The 27634-nt window shown below is 42.4% G+C and overlaps 2 non-coding genes across 2 annotated transcripts; both read right to left on the bottom strand.

Moving 5' to 3' along the window:
- Positions 1-10598: 10598 nt before the first annotated feature.
- Positions 10599-10704, bottom strand: LOC120254255. Its single transcript, XR_005534562.1, has one exon. It is a non-coding gene; the product is annotated as a small nucleolar RNA R71 (small nucleolar RNA).
- Positions 10705-27180: 16476 nt separating this feature from the next.
- LOC120254257 lies at positions 27181-27286 on the bottom strand. Its single transcript, XR_005534564.1, has one exon. It is a non-coding gene; the product is annotated as a small nucleolar RNA R71 (small nucleolar RNA).
- Positions 27287-27634: the final 348 nt, after the last annotated feature.

Below are 27634 nucleotides of genomic sequence, written 5' to 3'. Positions count from 1 at the left end.
ACACCGGAGGGGAAAGGGGATTCTCCGCTACCTCTCGAATCACCCTCTCAACCCTCTCTAAATGAGCAATGTCTAACCGTCGTAGTGTGTTACTCATCTACAATGGTTACCAAGATGGACTCTCAACCCTTGTGTCACTCTAGGGAAGAAATCATTCCATAAGCACTCAAAATTGGAACTCAATTGAAACAATAATTAAGGAAAGCATTATAAAAGATCAATGAAACAATAATATCCTAGGGTTTACAAAACCCAAGTACCAACTAGGGGTTTAGCTCTCCATGAAGCACAATATAATCAATGATGAAATGAAAGTGAAAACAAGTGTTCCATAAGAAAACCCCCTCGGTAGTTGTGTCGATGGTCTTGTAGAGTAGCAAAATCTTCTACAAAGGTTACTTTGTTTGGCCTAGTGCATACCTCGCCGGATCTATGCCCACGAAAGCTCCCCCAATATCCTTCTTCCAAGTGAATCGCGGTGTCGAATCCATCAAATCACTCCAAAGACTTGGTAAAAGCCTCTCCAAACCCTAGCCGACGGCTTCCCAAATGATGGAGAAAAGAGAAAAAGAAGAGGGGAAAAAGATCCCTAAAATCAAGGCTAAATCACGGCTTAAATAGGGCTTCAATCGGCCATCTACAAGCCCCTGTGGTTCTGCAACATGGACCTGTGGAATTTCCACACGGGCGTGGAAAATTTCCACATGCCCGTGTGGATTCTCTGGAAATCCTGTTTTCGGTCGCCTTTAAACAGTCACTACTATAGTACTTACTTCAGCATTTCGCTACAGCAACCTACTACAATACTCGGCCAAAACACTCCCAATTCCATACTTTTTCTTTGAGACAACATCAACGGGCACACAGTTATACCGTAGATTACAACTCTTCTTTAATCAAAGGCTTCGTTGGTGAAGATCTTGCTATCAATGCAAAAAGCCGGGATACGAAATGTGACTGCCTTTTGTGCCCTTCCAACTCATTGTAATGACTTCAATTCATGGAGTTTGGCACACATTCGAGTATCCTAGAGTCTCGACTTGTGTCTTCGTGATTTGTTCCTTCCAAGATTCCACCAAATAATGCGTTTACGATCTACTTTTGGCTTCTTTTCTCAAATACTTAGCTTCACAACCCTACATGCAAAAAAGAATACAAATACACATGTATTAGCGCTTAAACTTATTAAAAGTAATGCTCATCATAAGGAAAGAATACTTCATATTCTTATCACACAAGCACTTCTCAGATTCCCTAAATGGATGATCATTCAGGCCTTTTACAATGGGTTGAATCCAAGTATAAGATAATTCTAGATGCTATCGCATAAGGTACAATGGGGAATAAGACCCCTGATGAAGCCTAATAACTAGTAGAAGAAATGGCCATGAATAGCTACCAATGGAATGCAAGGGAAAGGAAGAAAAGTGGGCTGGACTCCATGAGATCGACTGCGTTACATCATTAGCGCCCAAGTGGAGGTTTTGAGTAAGAAGTTAGACACTCTAACTTCTCCTAGATTAGCTACTGTAACAAATTGTGATGGATGCGGGGAGGACATGCCCCATCCGATTCCACGATAGCCACTTGGTGCTACTACATCCGTTGAGCAAGTTGATTTTGGGTGTAATGAAATGAGAAACCAAGGCAATCCTTATAGGAACTACAACCTGTGGGGTGGAGGAATCACCCAAATTTCTCATGGATTAACCAAGGGCAGCAAAAGACCATAGCACAACCGGGTTTCCAACAACAACAACAAGCCCAGAACATGGAAAATAGAGTTTCGTGTTTAGAGACCGGATGACCGACTTAGAGAAAGCATTGACCCGATTTGTGCAATCATCGGATACATGGTTCCAATCGGTTGAGGCTACACTTCACAACCACACCGCTTCATTGCACAACCTAGAAAATCAAGTGGGCCAAATCACGAAGTCTCTATCTGAGAGACCATAAGGAAGTTTACCGAGTAACACCGAAACCAACTCATGAGAGCATGTGAAGGTAATCACTTTGAGAAGTGGTCGTGAGGGTGAAGGTAGGTTTCCAAGTAAGAAGACCAATGTTGAAGCACCGGAGGTCATAGAGGTTGAGAAGGGAGCAAGTAAGAAGAAGGAGGTGGCATCCCCATCTTACAAGCTAAGAATCCCTTATCCCTCTAGATTGAAGAACGACCAAAATGATGAGAAATACAAAACATTATTGGGTCTATTCAAGCAATTACACATCAATATTCCTTTTGTGGAGGCATCATCTCAAATGCCTCGGTATGCTAAGTTCTTGGAAGAGAGTGCATCGGTGATCTTAGATGCCTCTTGTTTGGCGGTCTTACAAAAGAATATGCCGAACAACAAGAAAGACCTAGGAAGCTTCATTATCACATGCAACATTGGCAACTTGGGTCAAGAGATGGCATCGGCAGACTCAGGGCCAGTATCAATGTCATGCCATACTTTTTCTTTCAAAAGTTTGGCTTGGTAGAGCCTAGGCCCACTCGGATGACTTTGCAATTGGTGGACCGGACGGTGAGACATCCGAGGGGCATCATTGAAGACGTTCTTGTCAAGGTGAACAAGTACATATTTCCTGTAGATTTTATAGTGTTGGATGTTGATGAGGATGCAGATGTTCCTTTCATACTTGGGAGGCCATTCTTGCGCACTTCAAAGCCATTGATCGATATGGATGTCAGGGAGTTGACACTGAGGGTTGGCGATGACAAGCTCATATACCGACTCATCAAAGCCATGCGACATTCTCTTGCCTTTTGTGATAATTTATATTTTCTTGACTCTACTGATGAACTAATGGATGAATATGTGCAGAAAATGTTAAATCCGGTCCATACGAGGGGTTGCTAGACCAAGACGAGGAGAACGAGGAATTAATGATGCTTGGTTTAGAGGAGAAAGTACTACCTACTCAGGGATCATGAAAAAATATGCTCTGAAGGTAAAGCGAGCGAGAAGACAAAGACAAGAAATGCCCAAAGGCTCATGGGGATGTGCATGAATAGAACAAGGGTGACAAGCCTTTTAAGTGGTAACAAGCTCGACAACTCTCCCTTTACCTTGAAGAGGGTTTGCTCATCATGATTTCAAGTCATGGGTAAGAGGGAACCTTCATCTATGAGCCCCCGTGGTGGTAAGAAAAAGGTACGCTAAGCTAAGTGATGTTAATCAAGTGCTTCTTGGGAGGCAAGCCAAGCACTTTCCATCGCTTTTGTTAGTTATTAGTTTAGTGTTTACATGAATAAGACATTGAATATCATTGTCTATATGTTTTGATGCATCACTGTTATTTTCTTATGGATGAGTTGGTGTTATCGTGTGCTTAAAATGTCTATGGCATGAAATTATTGGTCATTTCGAGCAAGTTTCATGTTTTCTCCGTATATTTTGCATGTGAGAAGCAGGCTCTGATTGGTTTTATATGTGCAGGAATTTTCTGCAGAGCCTACAATTCACCTAAGGCATCCAGAGAAAACGCACGGCCATGTAGAATTTCCACACGCCCATGAGTCTCTACTGAGAGCTCATCCGAGAAGGCACTGAGGGTGGATTCGTCACCGTCGATGACCCCCGTGATAAACATACGAGAGTGGGAGATTTTCACACGCCTGCGGGCTCCCCGTGGGTCAGCCCGTCACGGCAGGTAATTTCTGCGACACCCTGCATGTATGCATTCGTGATAGACTTGAGTGTTTTTCCCGAAAGAACACGTGGGACATGCGCCCCGCCTCGTGAGTCTCTCTAGTAGAGGCACACGGGCGAGTAATTTTCGCATCGCCCTGCGAATGAGCAGGAACACAAGAGCCGCAGGTTTTCTTTAAAAATCTTTCCATTCTTCTTCATCATCACACCTCTGGTTACTCACAGAACACTCCTAACACCTTTCCCAACCTCACACCGTTGATTTTGAGGAGTTTTACTCGATTTTTCTACCGATTTTGAAAGTTTCTACATAAATTCTTGATTTTAAGCTATGAAACTAGTGAATGTTGCTTCGTCTCTACAGTTAGAAGGGATATACATGATTAGAAAGAAATTATAAGTGATTAAATGATGTATTTACAAGTTTTCAACGTGCGGCCGTGCGTTTTTCATGCCCCGTGGATCCACACGGGCGTGTGGAATTTCCACACAATTGTTTGGATTCCTGCAGCATTATTCCTTCAAGCAATTTTGAATGATTTCTTTTTGATTTTTACAGACGTGGCACCTGGGACTAACATCGCGGCTGGAAAATGTCCGAGAGAACAATGCCCGAGGTAGAGCGCAATGAATTCATTATTCCCGAGCATCAAGCTCATTTTGAGCATTTGTCGAGGCTTTAGTTCAGACAGAATCGCTTCCTAAACACGAGCGTTTTGTGAGATATACAGCAGGGAGGTGAGTTGGCGAATGAGGTAGAGGATCTTGTCTCTGGTTGGAGGTTGGAGATAGTTATTGATGATCAGAGAGCCTACTATCCATACACTTACACTCGAGGTGCTATCATCATTCGAGTTTGACCGTACTTATGACAAATTTAACAGTGGCGACGCTATATAATTCAGAGCACCGGGGATCACTACACCATGAGCATGACACGCTTCTCGACTGGCGGTATTGTACGAGGAGGCATTCACGACATCGAGGAGTACGCCAGCTGCCAATGGATTATCCGGCACCATGACCCCTGGAGAGCGATGGAGTGCTATGTGGTCGTACAGATAAAACCAGAGTGCTCTAAGGCCACGTGTCGCTGCTCGACTTGGATATCGATATTTACACGCTAGCTTATGAGTAGGTCGTGAATGGGTCAGGTGACAATACCAAGGCCCTAAGCCGACAGGAGCTTCTATATCTTTATTCAATGGTTCAGAGCACACCGATCCATCTGGGACATATCATCGCAGAGTTTATAAGGCATCAGAGGCAGTATGCCAGATTAGGAGTGATTTTCTCGGGACCCTACATCAAGAGACTTGCAATGGGTATGGGCCTTCAAGACACGATTCGAGGGGCCAAGAAGGCGAATATACCTCCTCCCCTGGTCATAGAGACGTTGAGGCTGATAAGGATGGTTTGTAGAGTCCAGTCCAGAGTGCATGCTCTGATTACACCTACCCTTGAGTAGCAGAGAGAGATGATGATATTATCGAGAGTTCTTAGCCTGCTCCTGAGCCTCAATCGACACTAGTGGAGATAGACGCACCTCCCGCGGGCGCAGGAGCCACCCTCTAGTATGTATAGCCACCATCTCGAGCCTCATGATCATTTACGAGACCTCGAGAGTACGGTGAGGGTGCTTTTCATGACAGAGATTGCCGAGGTCCGGCTACACAGTCGCGCAAAGACAAAGAGTTTACGGTATGTTTTGATACATTACAACAGATTCTTGAGTGAGACATTGCCTCACCATTTGTTCTAAGACCACAGACCCCTACGGCTAAACCGGTCTCACCAACACCTGATCCACCGGCACCTTTTGACTATGCAGTTGCAGCAGCAGAGCCAGAGGGCGACAATCGACACTTTTGATGCATTTTTTTCATTTCTTTATTTCGTGATTCTATTTTTCGACTTTGTACACTTAGAAAGGATCTTCCTTCCGAAGTTTATCTTCTATTTTATCTCGAGTGTATTCATTGCTCTATCTTTTATATACTCGAGTTGTTTTTATTTTCTTGAGCTTCACTGAACACCCTTGTGTATACTTATAGATGGTCTTGGTAGTATGGGAATCGAGAACTAGTCATGGACACGGACAAGATGTTTTGGCAATTGGTCGTGTGTGCTTCACAACCCGTTGGAACATCACTCCCAATGATTTAGCTCCATCACATGCAATACAAGGATTCAGGGGAGTATTGTTCCAATTGCTTCTCCCACATATATTCTTGATTGATAAACACTATTAGTGAGCTTGCATGTGTACATTGGGATAATGTACAACTTAAGTGTGGGGGGAAGTTCACTTTTCACATGTCTTTTACATAAGTTTTGATTTACATACATGCTCACATAGCAAATGGCGGTTCACCCTAGTTACAATGATTGTATTCTTGAGTTTATGAGAATTTTTAACATTGAATATTCTCATGCCCTAGTTTTTACTTGAATTTCTAGGAATTTTTGCTCGAATGATACTTGTTTCACTAGTCGCTCTTCAAACTCTATTGGAAACTCAAGTTTAATATTAAAGAGACTAGTTAGTGTTACTTCTTGTGTTAATTCTGGTGAAAAAAAATTGTTGTTTGTGCATTAGGGATGGAAAGAGGTACCACCTATGTTGTATATAGCTGACACTTCCGAATATTCATGTAAACTGCAAGTGCACGGGTGTCGAAGTAATAATTACCCCGGTGAGTGGGTAGTCTAATCCACAGGGAACAGAGCTACTAGTACTAACTTCTTCTCTGCTTTCTAACCTAATGATAAATGGAAAGGTGTGGTGATCTAATGTGCGAAGAAGTGAATACCGGAGATGAATATGCAAGGGTTAAATGGATGGAGATCTCAATCAGTAAAAGTGGGGTATTCGGGTAATGCTCCCCCTAAGATTCAGGTATTAGGTATTGAATAAGCAAAGTGTTTCTATGATGAGTAAGTTAAGTCGTGGAAATCCAAATATAATCTAATCTGGCCTCCCGATCACCGATACTAGTCCCCTACGAGGTCCCGGTGGAGAAATCGCTCAATCTCAACACCTCACACCAAATATAACTACAAAGCACTCTAGGGATTCCAAGAGGTGTATCCGATTCCTAAAGATTGATCCAACCCTAATTCCCGGTGAAGGATCCTAACCCCCTACAAGGTCCCGGTGGAGAAATCTCTCAATCTCACACCGCACACCAAATATGGTTGCATAGAGCTTAGGGAACGGAGATAGAATACACTCAATCGGAAGGGAGAGGGGACACTCCACTATTTCATGACTCACCCTCTCAACCCTCTTTAACCTTGAAGTTCTAACTCTAATGGAGACCTCTCTCACATCAAAGTAACAAATCATGCAAATCCAATCAACGACAAGGATTAATTAAACAAGCAAGCAATGAGAATACAAGATTAAAACTTAATCAAACTCGGATTAAATAGAAACACTAAGCAAATCCACAAAAGATGAGAATCCTAGGGTTCACAAGCCCAAATACCCTCTAGGGTTTTAGCTCTCCATGGAGAAACATACAAAACACACCATCAATGAATGAAAGTACATTAAAACCATAGAAATAAACCCCCTTATATATGAACTGATGGCCTTGATGAAGAGCTTCGACGTCTTGAAGGACCCACGCCGATGAGATTGAGGATCTAGTTTCAGAAAGCGGTTGGTGGCAGTTGCTGACTATTAGAGAGCCAACCATTCGAGAGTTTGCACTGGAGGTGCTCTCCTCGTTTGAGTTTGATAGAGCATATGCGAGCTTCGACAGTTTGTGTACCATTCAGTTCAGAGTATTTGGACGCCACCATAGCTTGATCATTACGCAGTTTTCTATACTAGTTGCCCTATATGAGGAGGCATTCACAGCTACAGAGGAGTATGCACAGTTGCCTACTGATTATCCTCGAACATTGACCCCATAGAGAACTTACAGAGTGCTATGTGGTCAAGGTCAGTACGAGCCAGCGGTGTCCAAGGCCATGTGCCTTTCCCGACCTGCATACAGATAGTTGCACACCATCATGAGTAGGTCGGTGAATGGCCGCAGTGACAGTACTAGTGTCTTGAGTCATCAGGAGCTGCTGTACTTGTACTCGATGGTAGAGCGCGTACCGATCCACTTAGGGCACATCCTAGCTGATTACATCAGACATCAGGGCAGTATGCTAGACTGGGAACGATCTTCTCGGGCCCTTACATTACGAGATTAGTGCTGAGCATGGGTCTCTTGGATTCGATTCGCGGGGCCGAGAAGACGAGTGTACATGCTCCCCTGGGTCTAGAGATGATGCGGTTGATGGGCATGGTCCGCAGGGTTCGGACAGGGGTTTTTGCTTTAGTCCTACCAGCCCCAGAGATAGCTGAGGATGAAGGTGATGAAGCCGGAGCATCTCAGCCCGCCCCCGAGCCTCAGCCACCATCGATGGAGACCGAGGCATCTCCAGCGGCTAAGGAACCACCCCTAGTGCAGGTTTTTTCACTATCTTGAGCCAATGATGACTTTGAGAGGCTCGAGAATGCTATAGGAGTGGTCCGAGCCGAGGTTGTCAAGATTAGGGCTACGCAGGCCACTCAGTATACAGAGTTCATGGCACGTTTCAACATATTACAGCAGATCCTAGAGTGAGACATTGCCTCATCATTTGTCCTGCAGCCGAGGACTCTTCAGGCCCCGTCAGTTCCTCCAGCACCAACATCCTCGACCCCAGCACCGGAGGACCCACTATATTCCACTTCAACACCAGCAGCAACAGAGGAGCCAGAGAGCGACTCTGACACTTTACTTTTCTTTTACTTTCGTGCATTTTACTTTATTCTATTTTCTTGTTTTTAGACTTGTTCACTCAGAAAGGATTTTTCCTTCTGAGTTTATGTTATGTTGCCTTTACCGAGTTGTATTCATTGCTTCATCTTTTATACACTCGAGTTATTTTTGTTTTTCTTGAGCTTCACTGAATCCCCTCGTGTATGCGTGCAGATGGTCTTGTCATCTTGGGAATTGAGACTTAGTCATGGGCATAGCCAAGGTGCTTCGGTACTTGGCCGTGTGAGCTTCATAACCCGTTGGAACACTACTCCCAATGAATTAGCTTCATCAAACGCAACACTAGGAGTCAGGGGAGTATTGTTTTGATTGCTTCTCCCACATCTATTTTTGAATGATATATTTTGAGTGAGCTTGCATGTGTAATTGAGGACAATGTACAACTTAAGTGTGGGGGGGAGTTTCATAATGCGCACATCTTTTCTATTGTTCTTGATTGATATATGCTCACATAGCTAATGGCGGTTGACCTTAGTTACAATGATGGCATTCTTAAGTCTAGGAGAATTGTTAACATTGAATGTTTTCATGCTCTAGTTCTTGCTTGAATTTTTAGGAATTTTTTCCCGATTTACACTTAGTGCACTACTCACTCTTTGAACTCTATTGGAAACTCATGTTTGATGTTAAAGGGACTAGTTAGGTTTACTTCTTTTGCTAAATTTTGAAAAAAAAAATTGAAAATGAAAAAAGGAACAAAATAGTTTTATTGTTTATTTGTGTTTGTTGGGTGGAAAGAGCTACCACCTATGAAGTATGAAGCTACTCTCACAAGTCGGATACTAGTTATGCCCTAATGAGAGAAAGAGCTATCTCATAGGATGAGTGAAAGCTACCACTCGGGTAGAAAGAGCTACCACCTCGAAAGTGTGAAAGCCACCTTAGCGGCCGCTTTGGAAAGGGCTACCTTAGAGGATGTGTGAAGCTACTACCATCTTTTAAAATTTTTATCACTTTTGTAGATAAATATGTCCCTTGTACTTAGAACTTTGAGGAGTATAACTTGGGTTGTTTTGAGTGAGTTCACACAATTACATGAAATTCGGGTTTGTTGTCCTTTTTGATTCAAGTTTTTAGCTAGAGCATTGATTTTTCGTATTTAGTGTTGAAATTTTTCTTATTTGTAGAATACTTTCTGTGTATACCTCGGTGAACCTAAGGCCAAGCACTTTCAATATTTTCTTCATTGATGCACAGAATGTTTTAATTTTGCTTGAGGACAAACAAAAGCTTAAGTGTGGGGGAGTTTGATAAGAGCTTGTGCGATATGAATGCGAAGTGTTCATTCCTTATGTTGAGCATTACTTTTCTCAGGTTTTTACATTAATATGTGTGTTTTTATGTCACTTTTATGCAGGTATGGTTGTGAGGCTGAGTATGAAGGAAAGAGGCCAATGTGGATCATAATGCACCTATTTTGGAGGAGATCTTGCTAAGGTTTAAACGGGAAGACATAGGACAGGTGTGAGATGCTAGAGTGTGTGCCAACCTCCTCGCATTCGAGTGAGAACATCCATTTGGAGGGCACAAAAGGCAGTCACACTCGAGCATTCCGTCTTATGCATATAAGAACAAGAGCTCCACCAACATGTATATCATTGAAAAGAACCTGTACATTGGTTTAAGGAGATTCTAAACTCGAACGAATACTTCATAGAAGGAGAAAAAGAACCCCATGACAGGGAATAGTCAAATCAGTCGAGGTAGAAGGTGAAGGATCAGATAATATGGCAGAGCAGAATGAGCAGTAGTGGACACTATCAGATTATGCCAAACCCCGCAGATCTGGGCACACTGTTTAGTATTATGTGGCCACCGATTACATGCTCGTAACTTTGAGCAAAAACCAGCATTCATCCAGATTATACAACAATTGACACAGTTTAATGGTTTGGTCGATGAGGATTCGACCAACCACATAGAGAATTTCTTGGAAGTATGCGACATGCTTAAGATTAATGGTGTTATGAATGATGCTATTAGATTAAGTGCCTTCTCATTTTTCTTGAAGGAAAGAGCAAAGCAGTGGCTACATTCATTACCTAGAGCATTGATTACTACGTGGAGAAGATGGTGGAAGCTTTTCTTGCCCGATATTTCCCACCGGAAAATCGTGAAGCTCAAGAATGAAATATCCTTCTTTGTGCAAACGGAATTGGAGTCTCTTTTGAGATATGTGATAGGTTGAAGGAGCTCTTGCAGAAATGTCCTCAACATTGTTTCCCGAGTGGGTGGTCATTCAGACTTTTTACAATGGGTTGAACACAAGGACATGGCAGTTACTTGATGCAGCAGAGGAAGATACCTTAAGAAGCAAGACCCATGAAGAAGTACGATGTCTCATTGAGGAAATGGCTATGAACAGTTATTAGTAAAACACAAGAGACAAAAAAAGGTTTGCCGGACTTCATGAGATTGATGCAGTTACTTCATTGGCTGCCCAGGTTGAGTCATTGAGCAAGAAGTTAGATACTCAAACTTCTCCTAGAGTGACAGCCTTGATTAGTTTCATTGGGTGTAGGGGAGGACATGCTTCAATTGATTGCCCGATTTCTATTGGTGGTACATCCTCGGTAGAACAAGTGGATTTTGTGGGTAATGCAATGAGAAGCCAAGGCAATCCATTTAGTAACACCTACAATTTGGGTTGGAGGAGCCACCCGAATCTTTCTTGGAACAATCAAGGGAAACAAAAGACAATCGCAACACTTGGTTTCCAACAACAAAAACAACAAGCCCCGAACATGGAGAATCGAGTTTCGGGTTTGGAAACCTGGATGACCGATCTAGAGAAAGCTTTAACCAAGTTCATTCAATCATCAGATACAAGGTTTCAGTCGGTCGAAGGTACACTTTGCAACCACACCGCGTTATTGAATAATTTAGAGAATCAAGTGGGCATTTTGCGAAGTCGTCATAAGTGTTTTAGTAGATATATTTTTATGTATGTTTTACATGCATTGAGCATCATTTTCACCATGGTTTATCCCTCATATAGCGTATTCGGTGTCCTTTTGTGCAATTACGTTGTAAATGTTTCAAAAAGAGGAAAAGAAGCAAAGATAGGCTATAAAGATGTAATGCTGGGAGTTCTTGTGCAATTTGAAGACCAAAACACAAAAGGAGTTCACGAACATGGAGATGTGTGCCAACTTCCAAGCAAATTCGAGTTAATTCACTAGTTGGAAGGGCACAAAGATAGTCACATCTTCACGTTCCTTCTCTTTGTGAAGATTGGAAGACCTTTCAAAGACGCGTCGATGAAGAAAAGTCTTATAGCCTACCGCATGATTGTGTGCTCGACTATGTGGCATCAATAGTAGAGCGTTTAGACCATGTTTGTGAAAAGCAGTGTAGGAAAGTACTGTAGCAAAACAATGCTACAAATTTAATGTAACGGCACTGCAGCAAAGTTACTATTCATGCTCCGCACGTGGAAATTCCTGCAGGCCACGCAGGCGCGTGGAAAATCCATATGGGCGCGTGAGGGCACGTGAGGGCACGTGACAAACACGGTCATAAGCTATAAATTGGCAGTTTGCCCTATTTTTTTGTGACTTTTTGCGGAGCTTTGAGCGATTACATGGAGGGCAAGTCGGCTAGTTTTTAAGGAGGACGTCTTAACTGATTTGGAGGGAGTTCTTCACAACCTTTGATAGGTTCCTTCACCATCGTAGCACTTGGTAAGCTATTGGTAACCTAGCTTGGGAGAGGAATCCTTCAAGACGTTGAACTACCTATCAAGGACAATCCACGCGAATTTGAGGGGGTTTTCTCTATGAGTCTCATTGCTTTTCATTATATTCATTATTATTTTGTAATTAAACCCTAGTAGGTATTTGGGCATGTGAGCCCTAGGATCTATGCTTATGTATTGATTTGCTCTATATTTCTAGTTTACTCGAGTTGATTTGAGTTTTAACCTTGTGATTTAATTGCTTGCATGTGTTGTTGATCTTCGTGATTAATTTACATTACTTGATCTATTACTTTAATGTGAGAGGTCTCAATTAGAGTTAGAACATCAAGGTTAAAGAGGATTGAGAAGGTGAATCATGAGATAGTGGAGTGTCCCCTTTCCATTCCGATTGAGTGTTTCCTATCTCCGTATTCCCTATACTCTATGTAACCATATTTGGTGTGAGGCGTGAGATTGATAGATTTCTTTGCTAAGACATTGTAGGAGGTTAGGGATCCTTCGTAGGGAAATAGGGTTGGATCTATATTTAAGAATCAGTTTTACTCTTAGGCAATCCCTAGAGCATATTAGGGTCATATGGGGTGTGAGGCGTTGAGATTGAGCGATTTCTCCACTGGGAGCTTGTAGGGGACTAGCACTGGTAGCTTCGAGACAAGAACCGATTGTTCTTGGATTGCCTCCACTCATTAGACTCGGTTTGAAAACATTTAGCGAATCTTGAGCTTCATGGAAGATCCTAGGGGGAACATCGCTCGAGTACCTCATCTTTATTGATTGAGAACTCCTTTACTCTCTTTCTTGGCTTTTTACTTACTTGTTAACTTTTCTTTCAATTAGTTCACTCCATCATATTCATTGATTATTACTAGATAACTGAGAAATGGTTAATACTAATACTTCTGTTCCCTGCGGATTCGACTACCCACTGAATGGGGTAATTATTACTTCAACACCCGTGCACTTGCGGTTTACATGCAATTCGGCGATGTCAAGTCGTTATCAGAGAGATCTCAAGAAAGCTTGGTTAGTAACACTAAAACTAATCGAAGGGAACATGTGAAGGTGATCACTTTTAGAAGTGGTCGTGAGATTGAAGGTAGGCTTCCGAGTGAGAAGACCAATATTTAAGTACCTGAAGTCATGGAGGTTGAGGAGAGAGCCAAAGAGGAGGAGGTGGTACACTCACCTTACAAGCCAAGAATCCCTTATCCCTTAAGATTGAAGAATGACCAAAATGATGAGCAATACAAGAAGTTCTTGGGTCTATTCAAGCAGTTGCACATCAACATCCCATTTGTAGAGGCATTATCTCAAATACCTCGCTATGCAAAGTTTCTTAAGGTACTCTTAGCAACAAGAGGAAGTTAGAGGAGAGTGCATCTGTGATCTTAGATGCTTCATGTTTGGAGTGTTGTAAAAGAATATGCCGAACAAGAAGAAAGACCCCTGAAGATTCATCATTCCATGTAACATTGGTAATTTGGGAGAAGAGAAGACATTGGCGAATTCAGGGGCTAGCATCAATGTCATGCCTTACTCATTCTTTCAAAGGCTAAGCTTGGGACAGCCTAGGCCCACTCGCATGATATTTCAATTGGCAGATCAAACAGTGAGACATCTGAGGAGCATCATTGAAGATGTACTTGTGAAGGTTGACAAGTACATGTTTCCAGTGGATTTTGTAGTGTTTGATGTTGATAAGGATGTCGATGTCCAATTAAAACATGGGAGGACATTCTTGCGTACTTCCAAGGCTCATATCGACATGGATGGCGGGGAGTTGACTTTAAGAGTTGGAGATGACAAGCTTACATATCACCTCGCTGAAGCCATGAGACATTCTCTCAACTTTGTTGATACTCTTTACTTTATTGACACTACCGATGAACTAATAGATGAATATGTGTAGAAAAAGATGTGTCCAGACCCGTATCAAGGGTTGCTAGACCAAGAGGTGGAGAATAAAGACATCATTACACTTGTTCTAGAGGACAACATGCAACCTATACTAGGGATTATGACAAAGATGATCCGAAAGATGAAGCGTACAAGAAGACATCACAAGAAACATCCCAAGGCTAATGGGGATGTGCAAGAATGGGGTAAGGGTGACGAACCCTTGTGCGGTAACAAACTCGATAACTCACTCTCTACCTTCAAAAGATTATGTTCATCATGCTTTCAGCTTATGGATAAGAGGGAAGGTCAGGTGCGCCAAGCTTAGTGAAGGTAAACAAGTGCTTCTTGGGAGGCAACCCAAGTCTTTACTGTTTTCTAGGTTTTAGTTTAGTACTTGCATGAATAAGTGCTTGAGTGTTGGTATCTTGATTTTTACATGCTATTGTTGTACTTTTCTCATAGATCATTTGTGTTTTCAAGTGCTTAATTGTGTTTGGTGAAGTTTTTTGGTCGTTTGATCGTGTTTTTCATGATTCTCTGGTCAATTTTGCATACCAAATGCAGACACTATATGTGTATAAGTGTGATGAAATTTTTTGCAGAGTTTGTAATTTTTTCGAGCCATCAAGAGAAGGCACACGGTCGTATGAATTTCCACACGGGTGTGTGTTTCTCTTCAGAGCTCAACTTCTCCATCCGGAGAAGACACAGGGGCGTGTGAATGCCCCTATAAAATGACCATGTGACGGTCACACATGCCCGTGTGTAATTTCCACACGTGCGTGTATTTCTTGGCAGAGTTGAAAGCTCTATCCCGAAAAGACATAAGGGTATGTGTCTGCCCCTGTGGATGACCCTGCGAATTACACACACGCGTGGGTAATTTCCACACGCCCATGTGAAACTCTGCAGAGAGTTCTCATCTATCCCGAGAGGACACAGGGAGCGTGTGAGTGCCCCCTCTGAGTGACCCTTATGAAGATCCATGCCCGTGTGGAATTTCCATACAGGCTTGTATAACACTTAGAGAAATTTCTCAAAGGGACAGAGAAGCCACAGGGGCGTGTGGGTGCCCTAGTGGGTTAGCACATGAGCATGGGGAATTTTACACGCTCGTGTGGATGCCTTTAGAGGTAAAATGTGTTATCCCGAGACTACACAGGTGCGCGTGAGTGCCTTGTTGAGCTCCCCATTGGAGTTACACTGGCGTAGGTAATTTCCACACGCTTGTGTGGATGTGCAAAACGCCAAGAGGTGTGGCTTTTCTTTATAGTCTATTCACATTTCTTTGTCTTTACACTCCAAACACTCAAAGAACACATCCTTGCACTCTCCCAACTCCTGACAGTCGTTTTAGAGGGATTTCACTCGAGTTTTCATGCTGTTTTCAAGCTTTTCATCCTCATCTTATCGGTAAACCATCATTCTTTCTTATCTTCGCCAATCTTGATTTATTTGGTTTAAACTGGTGGTTATTCCTTTGCTTTAATGATTAAATGGTTGGTGCATGTATTACAGTGTTTTTAAAGTGAAATGTTTATGGACTTTTACGATTTTGGCCTAGTGGCCGTGCGGCTTTCACTCCCTGTGGATTCATACGGGGGTGAGGAATTCCACACGACCATGTGGATTTCTGCTGTATTGAGTCGTGAATTTAGTTGATCGATATTCTATTCAATTCTTGCAGATATGGATCCCAGTACAAAGAAGGCAGCCAACAAACATCCCCGAGAGCCCTCGCTTGAGCCTAAGCATATAGAGTTCTTGATTCCTGAGCACTAGGCTCGATTTGAGAGTTTCTCGAGACTCAAGTTCGAGCAGACATGTTTCCCTGACTTGAGTGCACTAAGAGAGGTTTAGCAAGGTAATGAAATAGCCAATGAGATTGACGAGCTGCTTGTCATGGGTAGCTTGATTATACGATGAGGCTTTTACCGACAATGAGGAGTACTAGCGACTACCTATCGACTATGCTGGTAGCTTGAATCCTCGGAGAGCTTACAAGGCCTTATGTGGCTATGGTCAGTATGAGCTGGGAGTATCGAAGGCCACTTGCCTTTCCCGACCGAGTTATAGATACATCCACCCAATCATGAGCAGATCGGTGAATGGTCGCGGTGACAGTACCCGAATTCTGAGGTGGCAGGAGTTACCTTAGTTGTATTCCATGGTACAGAGCAAGCCGCTACATTTGGGACACATTGTTGAAGATTACTTGAGGCACCGAGGGCCGTGATGTGAGAGTGGGGGATCTATTCTCAAGTCTATACATCACTAGACTCATCATGGGGATGGGTATGATAAATGCTATCGTGGGAGCCGAGAAGACTATTATATCATCTCCTCTCGGCATAGAGACAGACCAGGAGTCTATGTGATGATCATGTCCCCAGCTGAGATAGTCGAGGCCGAGGGAGATGCAGAGAGGGGGTGGCAAACGAGGTTCCCCGAGCCCTCAGCTCGAGCAAATAGAGACAAAGGCACCTTCCACAGCATAGGAGCCACCGCCTGCAGTACATTTACTCCCACTCGAGCACATGATCAATTTGAGAGGCCCGAGAGTGATGTAGGAGTATTACAGGCAGATTTAGCTAAGGGTTGCTACACATAGGCCATGAACCACACGAAGGTTATGGCGTGTCTCAATGTTTTATAGCAGATTCTAGAGTGAGACACGACATCCGCATTCATGATGAGAGCCCCGGATCCCTCCGGCACCACCATCACCACCAGCACCAGTCGATCCTCAGTTACAGCATCGACTCCCAGCAGCAGAGCAGATAGAGGATGACACCGACGTTTGATGCGTCTTTACTTTAGTTGCTTTTATTTTTCATATTTCATTTTCGCATTTTATTTTGGACTTGTATTATTCGAGTTGTATTTCTTTGCTTTATCTTAATATACTCGAGTTGTTTTTTATTTTTGTTGTGCTTTACTGAACCCCTATTGTGTATACATGGAAATGGTCTTTTGAGTATAGAAATTAAGGAATAGTCATGGACACGGTCAATGTGATTTTCACATAGCCATGTGTGCTACATCAAACCTGCCATTAGTAGGTCAAGGGAGTATTGTTTCAATTGCCCATCTTTACATATATTTTTTAGTGTTATAATTTTTATTTTGCTTACATGCGTACATTGAGGGCAATGTACATCTTAAGTGTGGGGGGAGTTCACATTACACATGTTCTTTACATAAGTTTTGACTGAAAATGGTCACGTAGCCAATTGTGTTTCATCTTAGTTGCAATGGTTGTATTCTTGTGTTAGGAGAATTTTTAACATTGAATGTTCTCATGCTCTAGTTTTTACATGATTTTTTAGGAATTTTTGCCAAATTGGCACTTGTTGCACTACTCGCTTATTAAACCTTTTTGGAAAACTCAAGTTTGATGTTTAAGGGACTAGTAATTATTGGTTCTTTTGTTAATTTTTAATGAAAAAAGGAAAATATATACTTGTTTTTGTTGTACATTTGGAGTGGAAAGAGCTACCGCCTATGAAATATGAAGCTACTCTCATAAATTGGATACTAGTTATGCCCTAATGAGAGAAAGAGCTATCTAATGAGATAAGTTAAAGCTACTACCCCGATAGAAAGAGCTACCACCTCGAAAGTGTGAAAGCCACCTTAGCGGCCGCTTCGGAAAGGGCTATCTTAGAGGATGTGTGAAGCTACTACTATCTCTTTGTTTTGTTTCGTAAATATATAAGTCCCTTATACTTAGAACTTTGAGGAGTATATGTTAAGTTGACTTGAGTGAGTTTATACACACAAGTTTTTCAGGTTTGTTGTCCTTTTTTATTCGAGTTTTAGCTAGAGCAATGATTTTTTGTATTTAGTGTTGAAATTTTCCTTACTTGTAGAATGTTTCTTTTATATATTTTTGGTGAACCTACGGCCAAGAACTTTTAATATTTCCTTCTTCTATGCTTTAACATTTTATTTTTGCTTGAGGACAAGCAAAATATTAAGTGTGGGGGAGTTTGATAAGTGCTTGTGTATTAGTAATATGAAGTATTCTTTTCTTGCAATGACCATCGCTTTCTCAAATTTTATCGCTCATAAATGTGTATTTGTATTACTTTTGTGCATGTAGGGTTATGGAGACAAGTGTGAAAGAAAGAAGTTAAAGTAGATTGTCAATATAGGATTGTGAATGCACTTTGTTGAATGCACTTTGTTGAAGAAATCTTGGAGTGAACAAATGTGAAGACACAAGTTATGCTCAAAGACATATGAGTGTGTTCGAACTTCCATTGTGCTCGAGTGAACATGCAAATTGGAGGACACAAAGGCAGTCACACTCATGTGTTCCGACTTGTGTAATGCTAGCAAGATTGTTGTTAAATGTGATTTTATTGAAGATACAATGTGATCTACCGCATGGATGTGTGCCAATTCATGTGGCCTCGATGAAAAGTGTGAATTCAAGAGTATTTTGGTGGAGAAAGATGATTTCCAGAGAATCCACATTGGCGTGTGGAAATTCCACACGCTTGTACGTTTTTCCACAAGCCCGTGTGGTGAATCCACATGGGCATGTGGATTCCCGATTCCAACCCTATTTAAGGCCGATTTTAACCTTGATTTGGACATTCTTTTCTCCATCCTTTCCCTAACTTGAGAGGAGGCATCGGCTAGGGTATGGAGAAGTATTGGCTAGCGAATAGGAGAGGTTCTATGGCTCCGACATCGTGCTCCATTTGGAAGAAGGTTAGTGGGAGAGCTTTCATCGGCACCGATCCAGCGAGGTGTATCCTAGACCGGACAAAGGGACCCTTGGACGAGTAGAGGCTTCTCCACAAGACCATCATTACGACTATCGAGGGGGTTTTCTATAGATTACTTGTTTTTACATTCGAATTCATTGATTGTAACTAGCTCCATGGAGAGCTTAACCCCTAGTCATTACTTGGATTTGTGAATCCTAGGTTGTATTTGTTTCATTAAACCTTTCATTATGCTTTCATTAATTGATGTTTTAATTGAGTTCCAATCTTGAATGCTTGATTGTGTTAATACTCCTTTAGAGTGACACTAGGGTTGAGGATTCTTATTAGTAACCCTTGTGAATGATGGCACACAACAAGAGTTAGACAAAGCTAGATTGGAGAGGGTTAAGAGGGATCAGTCAAGAGGTAGTGGAGCGTCCCCTTTTCCCCTCTGATGTGATTTATCCTACCTCCATTTCCTCAAGTTCTTTGCAGACATAGTAGAGTGAATGGGCTAAGGGATGACCTTCCGCTGGGCTTAATTGTAAAGGCAATAGAGTGAAGCGTTGAAGTGATTTTAGCACCTAGGGCTTAATTATGACGAAGGACCTTCCACCTGGACCAAAGGGTTAGGTCTACATTTACGAAGTGGATTTATCACTTGGAATCCCTAGAACTCATTGCGATTCTATGCGAGTGCAAGGTTGAGAGATTGTTCAATTTCTCCTCCAGGACATGTATAGAGTTAGGCATGGTTGACCTTAGATTTGGGACCATGTATTGAAGGATCTCCATGACTCTTTAATGCATTAGTTAGAAAGCATAATAGAGGGTTTTGCACTAGAAACTCATCACCTCGCTGGACCTCACTCAGCACACTCAGGTCCACAAATCAGGATTGTCCAAACCCAAGTATAGATAACCACTCGAATCGAGCCTCGATGCTCGAGGTTCAAAAATTCAATATGCGCCAATTCAGGTAAAGTCTCTCAAGGGTGCTTACCCTCTTGCTTCTTAGAACGTGGTGCCATACCTGCAATACATGATGAAGAAAATGATCAGAGAAGCTAAAAAAATCATACCGCAAGGTTGCACATCAATTCTCCAAAAATACAACTTAAAAACATGGTTAAACGCTCTCTAAACATGCATAAACCATTATAAAGTGAAAATTGGTACAACTCAAGACTTTTGATCTAATAAAAACAAGAATTGGCAAAGAAGAGAGGGTAAAAAGGTTTACCATTGACATAGGTATGAAAACTTCAAATTCAGCATGGAAACTGACTGGAAAACCCTCTAAACAGCAATATGTGGAGCAGGAGACTGATCAAACTTGATCTTCGAGTGATTGGAAGTGAAGAAGAAGAGAATTCAAGAAGATTTTAAAGAAAAACTAGCATCACTTGGAATTCTATGCAACCACACGGGCGTGTGGAAATTACCCACGCCCGTACGCCTCCACAGGAAAGCTTCACAGTGCAGATGCACGCCCATGTGCACTCTCGGGAAAAACACTTGTTGTCTCTGAATACAACTACACGAGCGTGCAGAAAATACCCACACCGTTGTGCCCGACCCACAGGGGCAGCCGCACGCCCTTGTGGCTTCTGTGTCCAACTGAGAGAATCATCAAAGAGTTTCGCACGCCCGTGCAACAATTACGCATGGGCGTGGACATTCACAAGCCCAACTCACAGGGACGAACGCACGCCCCTGTGTCTGTTTAGGATAGAGAGAACTCTTCTGCAGAGATCCACACAGCGTGCGGAAAATACCCACGCCCGTGCGTTTCTCACATGTTCACCCACAGGGGCGAGTACATGCCCCTGTGTGCTCTCCGGATAAGTTGCAAGTCTCTATGCATGCTCGTGCGGAAATTATCCATGGGACGTGCAAAAGTCATGAGGTCACTCACAGGGGCGACTCCACTTCTTTGTGCCTTCTCTGGATGAGCTCGCAGTACAAATCCACCGGCGTGCGGAAATTTCACACGCCCATGCATTTTCTTTGGAAAAACTCTGCAGGCTCTGCAGAAAATTACTGGACATGATTACACGCTCAGAGCCTGCCTTATTATGTAAACTATACCAGTGAAAAACATGATAAACTAGCTCAAACGACCAAAACTTCGCCAAATCCACACTATGGCATGACGTTGATACTGGCCCCTGAGTCCGCCAATGCCATTTCTTCACCCAAATTGCCAATATTACACGGAATGATGAAGCTTCCCGGGTCTTTCTTCTTGCTCAGCATGTTCTTTTGCAACATCACCGAGCAAGACGCATTTAAGATCGATAAAGCACTCTCCTCCAACTTCCTCTTGTTAGTCAACAAGTCCATTAATAATTTTGCATACTTAGGCATTTGGGCCCATGCCTCAACAAAAGGAATATTTATGTGGAGTTGCTTGAACAAACTCAGGAACTTCTTGTACAGTTCATCCCCTTGGTCATTCTTCAATCTAGAGGGATAAGGGATTCTTGGCTTGAAAGATAGGGGTGCCACCTCCTTCTCTTTGCTTGCTCTCTCCTCAACCTTTATAACCTCTGCGTGTTCATTGGGCCTCTCACTCGGAAGCCTACCTTCAACCTCACGACTACTTCTCAAAGTGATCGCCTTCACATACTCTCCAGGATTGGTCTCGGTATTACTCGGCAAGCTCCCTTGTGGCCTTTCTAATAGAGACTTCACAATCTGCCCCACTTGATTTTCAAGATTGTGCAAAGAGGCGGTTTGGTTGTGAAGTATAGCCTCAATTAATTGAAACCTTGTATCTGACGATTGCACAAACCTAGTCAAGGCCTTCTCCAAATCGGTCATTCGGGTCTCCAAACCTGAAACTCGTTTTTCCATGTTTGGGGCTTGTTGTTGTTGGAAACCACTGGCCCCATGGCCTTTTGTGGACCTTGGTTGGTCCACGAATAATTGGGATAATTCTTCCAACCAGATTATAAGTGTCCCTATATGGATTCCCTTTGGTTCCTCATTGCATTACCCACAAAATCGATATTCTCAACGGAAGATGCATCACCAATAGAGATCGGGCAATCAGAGGGAGCATGACCTCCACCACACCCGGTGCAAGTAGTCATGGCTGCCATTCTATTCAAAGTTAGAAGATCTAACTTCTTACTCAATGATTCCACTTGAGCGCCAATGAAATTACTGCATCTATCTCATGTAGCCCGGCCACCTTTTTCTTCTCCCTAGCATTCCATTGGTAGCTATTTAACCCCATTTCTTCAATTAGTTGATGGGCCTCACCGGCCGTCTTGCTACCTAAGGTACCTCTTGTTGTCGCGTCCAAAGAGTTGCATTGTACTCGGATTCAACCCGTTGTAAAAAGTCTAAACAATCATCCACTCTGGGAATCAGTGTTATGGGCACTTTCTCAGGAGCTCCTTGAACCTTTCCCACGTCTCAAATAGAGACTCCAATTCCGACTTTATAAAGATGAGATCTCATTCTGAAGCTTTGCGGATTTTCTTGGAGGGAAATAATGGTCCAAAAAAGCTTCTACCATCTCCTTCCATGTGGTAATCGATGCTCTAGGTAATGAGTGTAGCCAATGCTTCACTCTTTCATTTAAGGAAAATGGGAAGGCTCTCAACTTGATGGCATCATCCGTCACTCCATTTATCTTAAAGTTCTCTATATGATTGTTTGGATCCTCATCGGCCAAACCATTAAACTATGCGGATTGCTGCAACATGTGGATGAATGCCAGCTTTAGCTCGAAGTTCTGAGATATAATTAGGGGACGCACAATACTCGATTGTCTCCCCAATACTGAAGGTCTGGCGTAATCGGATAATGTCCGTTGTTGCTCCTTCTGTTTTGCCACATTTTCAGATTCTTCTACTTCCAAATCAGCTAGATTAGATGGTTTTTGCACATGTTCTTTCCCTTTTCTTCTAAGTGTACGTTCAAGCTCGGGATCTCCTTCAATCAATATTGAGGGGTTCCCTCGGGTCATAACTTGGAGTTGCACCAAAAAGAAAGAAAAAAAAATCAGAATGATGATAGATTTAGAAGAAATAAATTAGAATGAATGAATGAATAGCTAAGAAAACAAAGTACAAAGTATCTCTAAACGCCTACTCCCAAGCAACGGCACCAAAAACTTGACAACGCCCATTGCGTATGTCCCGCAAGTGCACGGGTTTATCGAAGTGATAAAATCCTAGATGAGTGGGGTTTCGTATCGAGAGGGAGTAGGGAATAAAAATACTTAAATTGTTTCTTAACTAAGTGAAAGATAAATAGTGATATGTGTGACAAGATGTGAAATAACAAAAGTAAAAGAACAAGAAAGATAGCACAAGTAAAGGAGAAGGTAAGGCAATCGATATAAATGGGATACCGAGATATTTTTCCGCCTAAGACAATCGTTTCAAGTGCATGAACCCTCTATTATCCTTTCTAACAGATACAATAATGAGTTGTGGAGATCCTTAAATACATGGTCCCAAATCTAAGGTTAACCATGCCTAACTCTATACATGTCCCGGAGGAGAAATTGAATAACCTCTCAACCTCGCACTCGTATAGAATTGCAATGAGTTCTAGGGATTCCAACTGATAAATCCTCTTCCTAGATGTAGACCTAACCCTTTGGTCCAAGTGGAAGGTCCCTAGCCACAATTAAGCCATAGGTGCTGAAATCACTTCAACGCTTCACTCCGTTGCACCCGCAACTAAGCCCCAGTGGAAGGTCATCCTTTAGCCCATTCAATCTACTATGACTGCAAAGAACTTGAGGAAATGGAGGTAGAATAAATCACACCAGAGGGGTGAAAAGTGATGCTCTGCTAACTCTCAACTCACCCTCTCAATCCTCTCCAATCTATCTTTGTCTAACTCTCATGGTGTGTCACTCACTTACAAGGGTTTGTTACCAACAATAACTCTCAACCCTAGTATCACTCTAAGGGAGTGTTCATACAATCAAGCATTCAAGATTGGAACTCAAATAAAACATCAATTAATTGAAAGCATAATAAAGAGGTTCAATGAAATGAATACATCCTAGGGTTCACAAATACCCCAGTACCCACTAGGGGGGTTAGCTCTCTATGTAGCTAATTACAATCAATGAAATCAAATGTTAAAGCAAAGAATCCACAAAAAATCCCCTCGATAGTAGTGGAGATGGTCTTGTGGAAAGTCCTCTACTCGTCCAAGGGTCTCTTTGTCCGGCCTAGGATACACCTCGCGAGATTGGTGCCGACGAAAGCTTTCCCACTAACCTTCTTCCAAACAGAGCGTGATGTCGGAGCCATAGAACCTCTCCAAATCCTTAGCTTATACTTCTCAAAACCCTAGCCGCCACCCTCTCTCAAGTTGGGGAAAAGATAGAGAAAAGAATTTCCGAAATCGGTTCTGAAATCGGCCTTAAATAGGGCTGGAATCGGGAATCCACACGCCCATGTGGGTGCCCCTATGCACTTTTCACACAGTTGTGTGGAATTTCCACATAACCGTGTAGATTCTCTGTTTTACTCCTTCTTCGGCCGTCTGTGAACAATACCTGCTACATTGTTTTGCTATAATGCTTTGCTAGAGTACCAGCCCGAAACACTGTCGAATCCATGTTTTCATCGAGGTAAGTAAATGGGCACACGTTTATACCGTAGATCGCTTTGGTTCTTCAATAAATGGACAAGTTGGTGGAGATCTTGCTATACATGCACAAGCCAGAATGCTTGAATGTGTGATAACTGCTTGTGCGATATGAATGCGAAGTGTTCATTCCTTATATTGAGCATTACGTTTTTCAGGTTTTTACACTAATATATGTGTTTTTATGTTACTTTTATGCAGGTAGGGTTGTGAGGCCGAGTATGAAGGAAATAGGCCAATGTGGATCATAATGCACCTATTTTGGACGAAATCTTGCTAAGGTTCAAACGCGAAGACATAGGTCAGGTGTGAGATGCTAGAGTGTGTGCTAACCTCCTCACATTCTAGTGAGCACATCCATTTGGAGGGGCACAAAGGCAGTCACACTCAAGCATTCCGATTTATGCACATAAGAACGAGAGCTCCACCAACATGTATATCATTGAAGAAGCAAGTGATTCATGACGTAAACGTGTGCCTATTTGCGTTACCCCGATGAAAATATGGAATTGGGAAGTTATTCAGGTCGAAGACTGTAGCAGAGTACTACAGCAACATCGTAGCATGTACTGTAGCAGCAATGTTCACAGCCGGCCGAGAAATCAGAGAAACAGAGAATCCACACGGGCATGTGGAAATTATCCACGGCCATGTTATTAGGAGAGCTTTCATCGGCATCGATCCGGAGAGGTGTATCCTAGGCCGGACAAATGATCCCTTGCGACGAGTAGAGGACTCTCCACAAGACTATCGACACGACCATCGAGGGGGTTTCTTTATGGATTCATTGCTTTTACATTCGATTTCTTTGATTGTACTTAGCTCCATGGAGAGCTAAACCCCTAGTGGGTACTTTGGTGATTGTGAACCCTAGGATGTATTCGTTTCATTGAACTTCTTTATTATGCTTTTAATAAATTGATGTTTATTGTGAGTTCCAACCTTGAATGCTTGATTGTATGAACATTTCCCCTAGAGTGACACTAGGGTTGAGAGTTCTTGTTTGTAACCTTGTGAGTGAGTGACACCACGAGCGTTAGACAAAACTAGGTTGGAGAGGGTTGAGAGGGTGAGTCGAGAGGTACAGGAGTGTCCCCTTTCCCCTCCGATGTGATAGATTCTACCTCCATTCCTCGAGTTCTTTGCGGCCATAATAGAGTGAATGGTCTAAAGGATGAATCTCCGCTGGGGCTTAGTTGCGCTTGCGACGGAGTGAAGCGTTAAGGGGATCTTAGTATCTAGGGCTTAATTGTGGTTAAGGACCTTCCGCCTGGACCAAAGGGTTAGGTCTATCATTAGGAAGAGATTTATCACATGGAATCCCTAGAGCTCATTGCAACTTTATTCGAGTGCGAGGTTGAGAGGTTATTTAATTTCTCCTCTGGGACATGAATAGAGTTAGGCATAGTTGACCTTAGATTTGGGACTATGTATGTAAGGATTTCCACGACTCACCATTGCATTGATTAGGAAGCATAATAGAGAGTTCTTGCACTTGAAGCAATTATCCTAGGTGAAGCATCATCCGAGTACCGCATCTTTATTTATTGCCTTACCTCCTCCTTACTTTTGCTTTCTTACTTGTTGCTTTTAATTGTTGAGAGTTGAATCATTGTCACACTTATCATTGTTGATATTCCACATAGCTAAGAATCGAATTAAGTGTCTTTACTCCCTACTCCCTTTGGATTCGATACCTCTCACCCGGGATTATTACTTCGGCAAAGCCGTATACTTGCGGGATATACGCAAGGGGATCTTGTCAATGTGACTACCCTTGTGGCCCTCCAAATTGTTTTGCTAACTTGAATATGAGGAGGTTGGCACACATTCTCACATCTTAAACCCGACTTATGTCTTCTCGTTTGAACCTTCTCAAGACTTCCTCCAAATGGTGCATTCACGATCTACATTGGCTTCTTTCTCTAACCTTCAGCTTAACAACCCTATATACATGAAAATAACATAAATACACACATATTAGCATTAAAACCCGAGAAAAGTAATGTTCATCATAAGGAAAAAGCACTTCATATTCTTATCACACAAGCACTTATCAATACTCAAGAGGCGTTTATCAAGTTTTTGGCGCCGTTGTCAGGGAGTAGACGTTTATAGATACTTTGCACTTTGTTTTCTTAGCTATTCATTCATTCATTCTATTTCACATATTCTTTTTCTATCATCGTTCTTATTTGTTTTCTTTCTTTGGGTGCAGCTCCAGGTTATGACACGAGGGAACCCTTCAATATTGATTGAAGGAGATCCTGAACTTGAACTTACAATCAGAAGAAGGGGAAAAGAACTTATGCAAGAACCATCTAATCAAGCTGAAATAGAAGTTAAAGGGTCAGATAATATGGCAGAACAAAATGAGCAACAGAGGACACTTTCTGATTATGCTAGACCCTCAGTTTTGGCCACACAATCGAGTATTGTGCGACCTCCGATTACAGCTCTGAACTTCTAGATAAAGCCAGTATTCATCTAAATGATTCAGCAATCAGTGCAGTTTAATAGTTTGGCCGATGAGGATCCAAACAACCATATAAAGAATTTCTTGGAAGTTTGTGATATCCTGAAGATTAACGGTGTATCAGATGATACTATTAGATTGAGGGCTTTCCCATTCTCTCTCAAGGGAAGAGCCAAGTAGTGGCTACATTCTTTGCCCAAGGCCTCCATCAAGACTTGGAACGAGATAGTCGAAGCTTTTATTGCTAGAAAATTTCCTCCGGGGAAGTCGGACAAGCTTCACAATGAGATATCCTCATTTGTGCAGATGGAGCTAGAGTAATTGTTTGAGACATGGGAGTTCTTCAAGGATCTTTTGCGGAGATGCCCACAGCATGGATTTCCCGAATGGATGATTATTCATACTTTTTATAATGGGTTGAATCTGAGCACAAGCCAATTGCTAGATGCTACCACAAGAGGTATAATGGGGAGTAGAACCCCAGAAGAAGCCTGACAGTTGGTAGAAGACATGGCCATGAACAATTATCAGTGGAATGTGCGGGAAAGGAAAAAGTAGTTGGGCTTCATGAAATAGATGTAGTAACTTCATTGGCAGCTCAAGTGGAATCGTAGAGTAAGAAGTTAGACCTTCTGATTTCTAATAGAGTAGTGGCCATGACTACTTGCAACCTGATGCAGTAAAGAAAATGCTCCCTCCGATTGCCCGATCTCTATTGGTGATGCATC

The sequence above is a fragment of the Dioscorea cayenensis genome, unplaced genomic scaffold (assembly GCF_009730915.1).
Source record: "Dioscorea cayenensis subsp. rotundata cultivar TDr96_F1 unplaced genomic scaffold, TDr96_F1_v2_PseudoChromosome.rev07_lg8_w22 25.fasta BLBR01000397.1, whole genome shotgun sequence".
Taxonomy (NCBI): Eukaryota; Viridiplantae; Streptophyta; class Magnoliopsida; order Dioscoreales; family Dioscoreaceae; genus Dioscorea; species Dioscorea cayenensis.
Note: the sequence above shows the minus strand (reverse complement) of the source record. Positions and strands in the feature narration are given on the sequence as shown.